This window comes from Perognathus longimembris, chromosome 25 (assembly GCF_023159225.1).
Source record: "Perognathus longimembris pacificus isolate PPM17 chromosome 25, ASM2315922v1, whole genome shotgun sequence".
NCBI classification, from domain to species: Eukaryota; Metazoa; Chordata; class Mammalia; order Rodentia; family Heteromyidae; genus Perognathus; species Perognathus longimembris.
The window spans coordinates 6,187,863-6,198,219 of NC_063185.1; the positions used below are offsets into that span (position 1 = coordinate 6,187,863).

Below are 10,357 nucleotides of genomic sequence, written 5' to 3' on the forward strand. Positions count from 1 at the left end.
TTGGGATTATTGAATGTAGTATTATAATGGGTGTATTTTATACACAACTCTTTTACATATTTCGACTATTTTGTCTTAGGATAAATTCTAAAATTTCTAAAAGTATACTTATCCAGGCACCTTTGCAAACAACGGCCTGTAACTTTCTTTACATTTCTTGGTATTTTCTAGCAGATTCATTTTTCCAGAAACTGTATCGACTGTATCGACTGTATTCCTGTATTCCTGTAACAACCTTCCTGTAAGGTTGTTACAGGAATACAGTCGATACAGTTTCTGGCAGGTTTTTGCACACAAGGCTTAGACCTTTGCCAAGTGCAGATGCTCAGTCGCATGTCCTCATAGCGTCTTTCAGGGTGGGTCAAGGACCAGTGACTTGGTTGGGGTTCCAGGGTCAGTGAGAGGGCTTCAATTGGAAACCAGCTTCACATAGCAAATTTAGGCCTATTATTTATTTTTATATATAAATTTACCTCTCTCTTTTACATTGTCCATGTGAAAACATTCTTTTTCTTAGCCTCATTCCAGCCACAACTCGTGGTCCCAAATCGTTCATTAGTTCAGGTCTCCAAGCAGAGAAAACTAATAGCAACAGGATCTTATTTCTGTAAACCTCCTGGTGTTTGAGGAGCATGTCAAACCATGTCTTCACATAGCCAGCAGGGGGCGCTGCCAGCTCATAATCCAATAACATTCTCTTCAGAGGAGGTGGATGGTTTTGAGATGCTTTAGTCTGGGAGAGAGGCTTTCCATTGAAGGAACACTAAACCGGTAGCTAGGGTACAGTGCTGTTTTTCATTGAGACTCATTGGGGTTCTATTTGTGTTTTGTCTTTACAAACAAAATGTGTGAGGAAATCAATAAAAGAAGACATTGAAGTGTTAATGCAGAAAACATCACAGATACTTCTGACAGTTCTCATTCTCCTAGACAATAAAATATAAATGGAAAAATAGGAATAAGCGCACATTTTCCTTTATAGTTCAACAAAGTTGAGTATGTTGGAAGAAATTAGAGACAGTCTCTGTACATTTGTACCTTATGTTTCTTGGACACCATTTATAGACTACAGAGTTGTACAAGAGCAGAATGTGTGCCTACACCCTGATGGTGATCTAGTCTTTGCTCCCATTCTTACTACTTTACCTTCCCACACTACCACACCTCCATCCCAACTCCCACACCCATCCCCACACAGCATGAATGAACTTGCCAAGAAGGACTTAGACCATGTCACACATCCCTCCTCAAGTCCTACCAGTGGCTTCCACCACCTAGGAGCTAAAAAGCCCTTAAGTGTCCTTCACATTCAAGCCTGTCTGGGGCCAGAAGGCTGCTGCCATCCCTCTCCTGCAGTGCTTCAGGTACACTGGCCCCACCTCCGGTGGGCTCTGTGTGCTAGAGGTGGAGCCTAGGGAGAGGTGTGTAGATCATAAGGGATCTGACCTTAGGAGCAGCTGTCTGTTGCTATAAGAAAGGACTTGTGGAAGGGGATTCATTCTTTCTTACGCTGTTGCTGTTTAAGGATACACAGTTTCTCCTTTCTGGAAGAAGTCTTAACAGGTGACCTGTTGAAACCAGAGATTAAATCTACTGCCCTCATCAGTTCATACTTCTCAGTCTCCGGAATTTCTATTCTTTGTAAGCAATCCAATTCTTTGTTTCTCAGTGCATAATAAACCAGGGCATCTTCGTTGTTTTGTTTGTTTTTAATATGGAACGCTTCATGAATTTGTGTGTCATCCTTGCACAAGGGCCATGATAATCTCCTCTGTACGTTCCAGTTTTAGTATATGCGCTGCCAAAGCAAGCATGGCATCTCCATTTTTTGTGTGTTTTGTTTATTGGCACCTCCAAAGATTTTACCTATTTTTCATTCTGCCTGGAAGATTCTCCATTTTACTCAACTGACCAAATTCCAATTCCTTCTTTAAAACCCAAGTTACAGGTCACATCTTCCTCAGGTCTTCTCCAAATCTTCAAATAGAGTAGCTCATACTCATCAGAATACACTAGGTAAACAGAGACAATAGGGAACCACAGAAGCAAGTGGCATGGCTCAATTCAAGCTCAGAGGCCTTGGAGCCCAGGGGGCTTCAGGAGTAATGCTCAGCCCAAGGCCAAAGACTTGAAAAACTAGAGTGGGGGGCATGCACTGATGCGAGCCCTGGAATCCAATGCCCATATAGTAATATAATTCAGTGTGATGATTCTGTACATCCATAAAGCATACACTGACTAACTCCAACCTCCCTTTTCTACATACCTTCCCCTCCCTTTTTCAGTCTATAATAATGACTATTCTTTTTTCTCTCTCTCTCCTTCCCCTCCCCCGTGTGTGTGTGTGTGTGTGTGTGTGTGTGTGTGTGTGTGTGTGTGTGTGTGTGTGTGTGTGTTGTGCTTGGTAGGTACAGAATCTGGGTACCACTCCTTAGCTTCTTGGCTCAAAGGGCACTAGCCACAGCTGCATTTCTGGCTTTTTGGTTGTTAGAGATAAGAGTATCACAGACTGCCTGGGCTAGCTTCAAATTGTGATCCTCAGTTCTCAGCCTCTTGAGTAGTAGGCTTATAGGTGTGAACAGCTAGCACGTAGCCATTAATTGTTTTGAAAATAGTCAATCTGATTGGGGCAAAATGGTTTTGATTTGCAATTTTCACATGGCTAGTGATTGTGAGCATTTTTACATATATTTGTTGGCCATTTATATTTCTTCCTTTGAGGAATGTCTTGCTTATTTCTTGTTAAGTTGTTAGAGTTACTTATATGTTCTGGGTTGACCTTCTACCAGATGAAGCATTGACAACTACTCCATTGCTTGTCTGTTGTTGTTGGTTTGTTGTTCTTTTTTCAGCACATTTGCTTTTGAGTTTGATACATTTTGTTTTTTCTTATGTAGTTTATTTCCATTCTGCTCTTAGTTACTTATTTCCTTCTAGCAATTTTGGGCATGTGTGTCCTTGCTTTCCTAAACTTTTAAGGTGGGCCATTGGGATCTTTATTTGAATCTTTCTGTTTTCTATTTAGGCACATAGTGCTATAAACTTCCTTCTTAATAATGCTTTTGGTATATTCCATACATTTTGCGTTTCCATTCTCATTTGTTTCAAGGAATGTCTTGATTTCCCTTTGATTTCTCTAATGACCCATTGTTGTTCCAGAAGTGTGGTTTTGCAGTGTACTTACATAATTTCTATATTTTCTTGTTGTTGACTTCTTTTATTCCATTGTGATCAGAAAAGATGCCTGGTTTGAATTAGGTACCTTTTAAAAAAATTGTTAATACTTGTTTTGTGACTTGATGAGTGGACTAATTTTCATGCATTGATGAAAATGGGTGCTGCAGCTGATAGATGGATGTTTGCTACATATGGCTTAAGCCTAATGCTTCTTGGTTGATATTTTGTTGGGTTGCTCTATTCACTAATAAAAGTGGGGCATTGAATTCCATAGGTGTTATTTTTATTTTCTAAAACTGGGTAGTCTGATACTAGGTGCATATAGACTCATAATTTTATCTTGTTGAATTGATTATTACATAGTGATCACCATTGCTGCTGCTTATAATTTTTGTCATCACAAACTTATTATACATAAATATAACTATGCCTGCTCACTTTGAGCCTCCTTTGTCCTGGAATATCATTTTCCATCCTTCCCATCTGCTTGTCTTTCCTGGTAAAGTGAGATTCATATATATATAGCATGTTTTTGGAATTAAAAAATATTTTTAACTGGAGAATTTCAAGGTTATTATTGAAAAGTAAGTCATTTTGTTGATTTTCTTCTAGTTTCTCTGAATATTCCCTGTTCTTTCCTTCCTCTCTTCATCTTTGTGAGTTGATGGTTTATGACATCAATAATGTCTGGTTCTTTGCTCTTTTGTGTATCTGTGCTTACAGTGGGGTTTATAGTCTTACATGGTTTCATGATGTAGTGATCTAGGCTGGTCTGGTGCTCCTGAATTTTCTGTTTTCGCTTCCTTTGCAAGGACTTCATGTGACCTTCATTTTGGATGGAGAGTCATGCCGCATCCTGGGCTGGGAGTGTTTCAGCACTTGAGATGCATCATTCCATTCTTTTCTAGCCTGTAGGATTTCTGCAGAAAACATGATCATGGTCTAATTAGAGTGCTTCAAATGTGACTTGATCCTTTTCCTTTGCAGATTTGAGAATTTTTATTTTATTCTTTTGACAGTTTGAGTATTGAGTACCCTGTGACAAAATCTTTTCTGATCATGTCTATTTGGAGTCTTATCAGTTTCTGTACATGATTTCCCAAAATTAGGAAATTTTTCTGCTTACCTCTTTCTCTCTGTCTCTTTCTTTCTATTTTTTTCTACTAATCTTAAGATGTTTTTAAAATGTGGGCATTTGTTCATTTAGCAGTGCCCTCCCCCAAGTCTTGAATGCCCTCTCCATTCTTTATTATTTCTTTCAGTTTTCTTATATGTGGGTGGGGGAAAAGATGGAGTTGCATGGCTGAGATTTCAAAGCACCCATCATCCACTTCAAATATTCTTTCTTCTACATGATCTAGTGTATTATTTCAGATTTTAGTTCTTTTCTTTCCTTTCTTTTTAACCATTGAATTCTTCGTTTCTAAAATTTTATTGGGTTCATTTCCCAAATCTCTGTCTCTTTACTAAATGTTTCATCCATATTCTGCATTGTCTTCCTAATTTCATTCGTTTGTATGCGTTTTGATAGTTCTCACTGGGCTATTTTATGGCAGTTTCTTACCAGATACTTCATCCATTTTGATTTCTTTGGGATCTCCTGCTGGCGAAACATTATGTCCTTCTGGGGTTGGGGGACAGTACATGACCTTGTGTTCTCATGCTACATTTAATGGATCCGGTGTCTCTCATTAGGGAGTGGCCTTCTTAGTAAGCAGCTTTCTCCTGAAGAGGCGCCCAGGGGCCCAGGCCCCCCAGGTTGCTGAGGAACATTGGGGAACATTGTCTTAATTTCTAGCTGGGCACTGTACTTTAGTCTACCTATGGCTTCGTTGGCTGTAATGAACAGCTTCAGGGATAGGATGTACCATGGCACAGTTGGAGAGACCAACTTACCCTGCAGAAAGAAGTAGGTTACATACAGCCCAAGAGTGGCGGAGAGCAGTGGGCTGGGAGCTCACGTACTCTGTGGCTGTTACAAAGCAAGTGCAGACCCCTTGTCTAACAGAGGGGGGCTTCCTTTGTCACTTCTGATGCTAGCTCTGCTCCTAGCAAGGTGCACCAGCCTTGCTTGGTTTTCCCACTCAAATTCCACTCTCTTGTAGAAAGACCCTCACAAATAGACCCAGAAGTAATTCTGTCCCAGCTACCTGTGCATCATGTAATCTAACCAGGCTGTCATCTAAATTGACCCTCAAATCACTTCTCTGTGAGTGTACCTCCAGGTAACCTAAGATCGTCCTCATGTTATTGCTTCTCCTCTTGGAGCTGGGATAGGAAAGGGGCCTTATCTCATTCATGGCTTAATTTTCAAATTGAAGCTTATGTGTGATATATCAATAAGACTGAGTAAACTGTTATTATTCACAACAGGAGGTTCTTATGAACCTCAGTATTCTAAATCTTTTGGAGTTTCTTAGATAACATTATTTGTAATTTTATAACTCTTAAAATCATGTTTATTTGTGTTTTCTTTTATCTCTTCTGGGTGATTAAATTTGAGCAGAGGAAAGAACGCATGTGGGACCAGAATTTGGGTCACTAACAGCATAGAATTCTTAAAAGAGATGGAACTTAAATAAGGCAAGGATGAAGTCCTCCTCGCAGTGTTGGATAGAAGAAAACAGAAAGATTAAGGAGAGGGAAGGAAGGACTTTGAGAAAAATTTGGTTACAATGCAAAGGAGACAGACCCGAGAGAATGGGAATTTGAAAGAAAAAAGAAGGCACTTATTGGACATTTTTTTTCTCCTTCCAAAACTTCCATTTCTTCCTTTAACAGCAGACATTTACATGAGTGAAAGATAATTACCAAGTCTGTACTAACTCCCCATATTCTTTGAGATGGTAATGAGTTCCCAATGATCATTAGGACTTGAAGAGAAGAAAGTCACTGAAGGGATCATAACTCACTCAGAGAGCTGGGGGCCTTATCCCTGCACACTGAGCACTGGTTTAATGAGTCTTCAGACTCTGCACTGGTCATGTATTCATACATGGTGGCACATTCACAGACACGTGTGTATGTGCACATGTGTGCACACATGCACACAGGGCCTCAAAGATCTACAATTCCACATGGAACATGATTCCATTTTCCGACTGATGGATGAAGCTCTTGTGTTGAGACGAACCATCTGTCTCCCAAATGGCATTGCAAGTGTTTCAATCACATCTCCAATAATCGCTTCCCCTTAACACATCAGTGGAAAATGATGTAAAAAATAATTAAGCCTAACTCTGCACTGCATTAGAAATTGATGATGTCTACGTTCTGTAAATTCTGTAAATTGGAGATCTGTAGAAGAAGATGATTATTCTTATCATGCATTGTCACACAGAATTCATCCTCATAGGAGGAATGTTGGAGAACTTGGAGACAAAAAGTGAGGACTTTATGTGAGCTAGCTGCTTGGAAAAATGGAGACAAGTAATGAGGATTTTATACGAGAGAGCTATCTTGAAAAATATAGACAGAACTATCAGGAGTGCTTCTCATCCCAAGGTAATCAAATAGTTTAGAATGGATTGTGCGACCCTGTAACCAAAAAAATGACTAGGTAGACCTGTCGTTCCTAGAAGGTGATTCTCTCTTCTGTAAAATCTTACCAGAACTTCAGACACACATTTCTCATGGTTCCACTAACCCATCTTGGATTTTTTTTTAAAAAAAAAATCATTATTGGATTAGGCTTTATTAATCTAACCAAATTTATTTCTTTTTGTATCTGGGCCATAAAATTACAAATAATGCTAGAATGTAGCTTCCACACCCTCCCATGTGGCCATGCAGTGGCCCTTAGCCACCTGGACATGGCTTCTGTGCAGTGTCATTCCAGTATTCAGTGAGATCCCACTGCCCCATGCATAGTGACATCTCCGTGACTCTCCTCAGGAAGATCACACATTTGTCTCACTAAAACCAGGACTGGTACTGTTGCCCTGTGTGTGAGAGGGGGAGTGTGGAGAAGGCCCCAGGTAAGGAGACGAGAGGGACATAAAATACCAATGTCAGGTGAAGTGCGGGGCTGAGCCAAGCATACACAACAGGCCAGGTGGAATGTGGAAATGAGCCCGAGTGCACAGAACAGGCCAAATGGAATGCCAGGATGAGTCAAGCTGGAGAAAAGGGCCAGATGGAATGGAAATACAAAAACTGAGCTCTCAAGATGTTCCTGAGTGTGAAATTTAAACCTTGATCCAAAAATGAGACAGCCATTCTGGTTGGTCCTTATAAAAGGAAAAAGGCAACCACCAAAATTCCCTCAAACTCAGAAAATCTGGCCCCAGCCCCACACCAGATCAGAGGCCACAACAGGGCTGTCAATTCCTTTTTCTTTGTCCAGCTGCCCACTATGTCTTGTACCAGCACCCTAATACATCTTTATTTCTACTAAAAAATGTGTTTTAAAAATATTTACTTATTAGAGGAATGGGACAAGTATTTAAAATGTGAGTTACAATAAATGAAAAACAGAAGTAGACAGTATCCATGATAATTAAAAGATTTCTTCTGAAGAAAATTCTATAATCTCTGATATTGGATTTTTTTTTATAAAAGAACATTATAGAAGGAAGCTGAGCTAAGTTGCTTTAATTGCAAGATATTGGAAAGTGGAGAATCTACTACATTCTCATATAGAATCAATGAAAATGGGCTGGGAAGGTAGCTTAGTGGTAGAGTGCTTGCCTACAATGCATGAAGCCCTGGGTTCAATTCCCAGTACCACATAAACAGAAAAGGCTAGAAGTGGTGCTGTGGCTTAAGTGGTAAGAGTGCTAGGCTTGAGCAAAAGAAGCTCAGGGACAGTGCCCAGGCCTGGAGTTCAAGCCCCAGGTCTGGCAAAATAAAGAAAGAAAGAAAAATAAAATGAATAGAATCAGTGAAAATGATTTCTATATTTTTATATCCATACCTAGCTGTGAACCTCAAATAAGGTATTTTAATTATAATTAAAATAAATTGTATAGTATCCTTTCAAGTGACTCAGATGTGATTCACAAAGAACATGTATGTGATTAACTCTAAACTTTTCCTCTATGATACTAACTAATAAAGAATAAGAGAACAGTAGTTTTGAGGAATCAGCAATAGTATATGATAACTCATAAGTGAAATGCTTATAAGTTATAAAAATGCTTTCAGGTATATATATGTTGAGCGAAATGTGTCATTTACATACCTATATTAAAAACACTTTTGAAATAATTTCTTCTGCCTTTTAAACTCTGACCTGTGCAATTCATGATTTATCGTACCAATAATGCTATATTACTGAAGGCATTCTTTTGGACAAATGTTATGAACAAATAAATGCCCAACATCTTAGAAATATCCAAGTGACAGATCATTTTTCATGTATTAAAAGTAATATTAGGGAAAATCTAAGGATATGAGAAAATACTTTGGATATAAAGTTAGAGATGAAGAAAGTGTGATAGGAGTTTGTGTAAAAATTATTTACGGTATAAAAAAAGTAGGAAAGTAGATTTGAAGAAAAGACAATGAATGCTAACTGTAGGTCCCTCTACATAGGAGGGCTGAGACTGAGCTGCATATTTCCTTGTGGTTTCAAAGCTCTCTGGGAAAACCTTTAAGATAAGGATGGAGAAGGAAGAATGGATTGGAAAGTTAGAGCTCAAAAAGACTTTACCAACTTTCTAATACTGTGATTTATGTAAAAGAACTCACTTATAGAACTTTTCAAGCCATATTTTAGTGCTTCCAATAGCAACTTCCATTTATTATACATTCTCTCAGTGCTAGTCATTGTGATGGTTCATTGCTATATATATATATATATATATATATATATATATATATATATATATTCTAAGCTTAAGAAGAAGAAACACACATAGACTCCAAAAGCCTACAGATTGAGTCACTAATCTAATAACTGGCCCTAATATTATCCTTAATTTGCAAGATTTGGACATTTTCATAGGGCTAGTGGTGGAGAGACTGGGTTTTCACTGGAGTCGATCATACCCTACACCCAGAAGAATATATGGAATATTTTTCCTAGCATTCTTGCAATACAGAATGCTAAGAGTCTGGCAGGATTGGCTTTCAGACATGACTTAAATATTTAAAAGCTGAAGGATTTTAGGCAAGTCAGTGAACCTTTCTGCGTCTCTCTAGTCTCATAGAAATGCTGCAAGAATTTCATTAGATGACCCACATGGAGACCTGGCACACAGGCAGGGATTATAACTATCGACTCTCCCTGCCCCTTCACCTTGGCTTCAGAGCCAGTGATCCTTTTGACACCCCGACTTCATAATCTGAAGTGGGGACTTCTGTGCACCCCATTTTTAAGCATAATGGAGCAGCTTTCATTGGTCCTAAAGTTGTTCCAAGGACCCTCTTCTATTGTCCATTCTAATTGGACACTAAAGACTGCACAGCCTCTCGGCCTCTGAGGGGCTTCCTGCAGACTTGGAAATCTACCTCAGATTCAGCCTTCTTTTCTTTTTTTGTTTTGTTTTGTTAGTCCCAGAACTTGAACTCCAGGCCTGGGTACTGTCCCTGAGCTTCTTTTGCTCAAGGCTAGCATTCTACTTACCACTTGAGCCACAGCACCACTTCCAGCTTTTTCTGTTTATGTGGTACTAAGGAATCAAACCCAGGCCTTCATGCATGCTAGGCACACACTCTACCACTGTGCCACATCCCCAGCCCCTCAGCCTTATTTCCTTTTCCTGTCATATGTCAATGGTAGTCTCTGCAGAGACTTCAAACAAGGCTGGCTAAGCCACAGAAGGTGTAGAAATACCTCCCATGCCCACCCCACTGAGTTACACAAGACTGTACAGCTTTTGTCAGCCCTGGGGACAGGTCCCAGGGGACAAGCCAAGGAGGAGTAGGGTTCCAAGTCAGAGCTGCACCCCCATACTCTTCTAACCCCCTCCTCTCATCTCTCTGCCTAGCACAGGACAATGTACTCCTAACAAGGCTTTGCCCAGCCTGGTTTTCCTTGTGGAATGCTTTCTGATCCCATTTATGGTTCTCTACATTATGAAAACACCCTTTAGACTTCAGAGACAATGCCATCCCCTCCCAGAGGCATGCCTATCCCACCACTGCCTCCTGCTAGAACCTGGCACTCAGTGACCTCCCTTACTCAGCTGTCAGAATGGAGACGAGTTGGACCAGATAAATCTGAATCTTGGCTCTT

General features: G+C 39.8%; 1 non-coding gene across 1 annotated transcript; it reads right to left on the minus strand.

Moving 5' to 3' along the window:
* Positions 1–1,708: 1,708 nt before the first annotated feature.
* On the minus strand, positions 1,709–1,812 carry LOC125342254. The gene has a single exon (XR_007209190.1). It is a non-coding gene; the product is annotated as a U6 spliceosomal RNA (small nuclear RNA).
* Between the last annotated feature and the right edge of the window lie 8,545 nt (positions 1,813–10,357).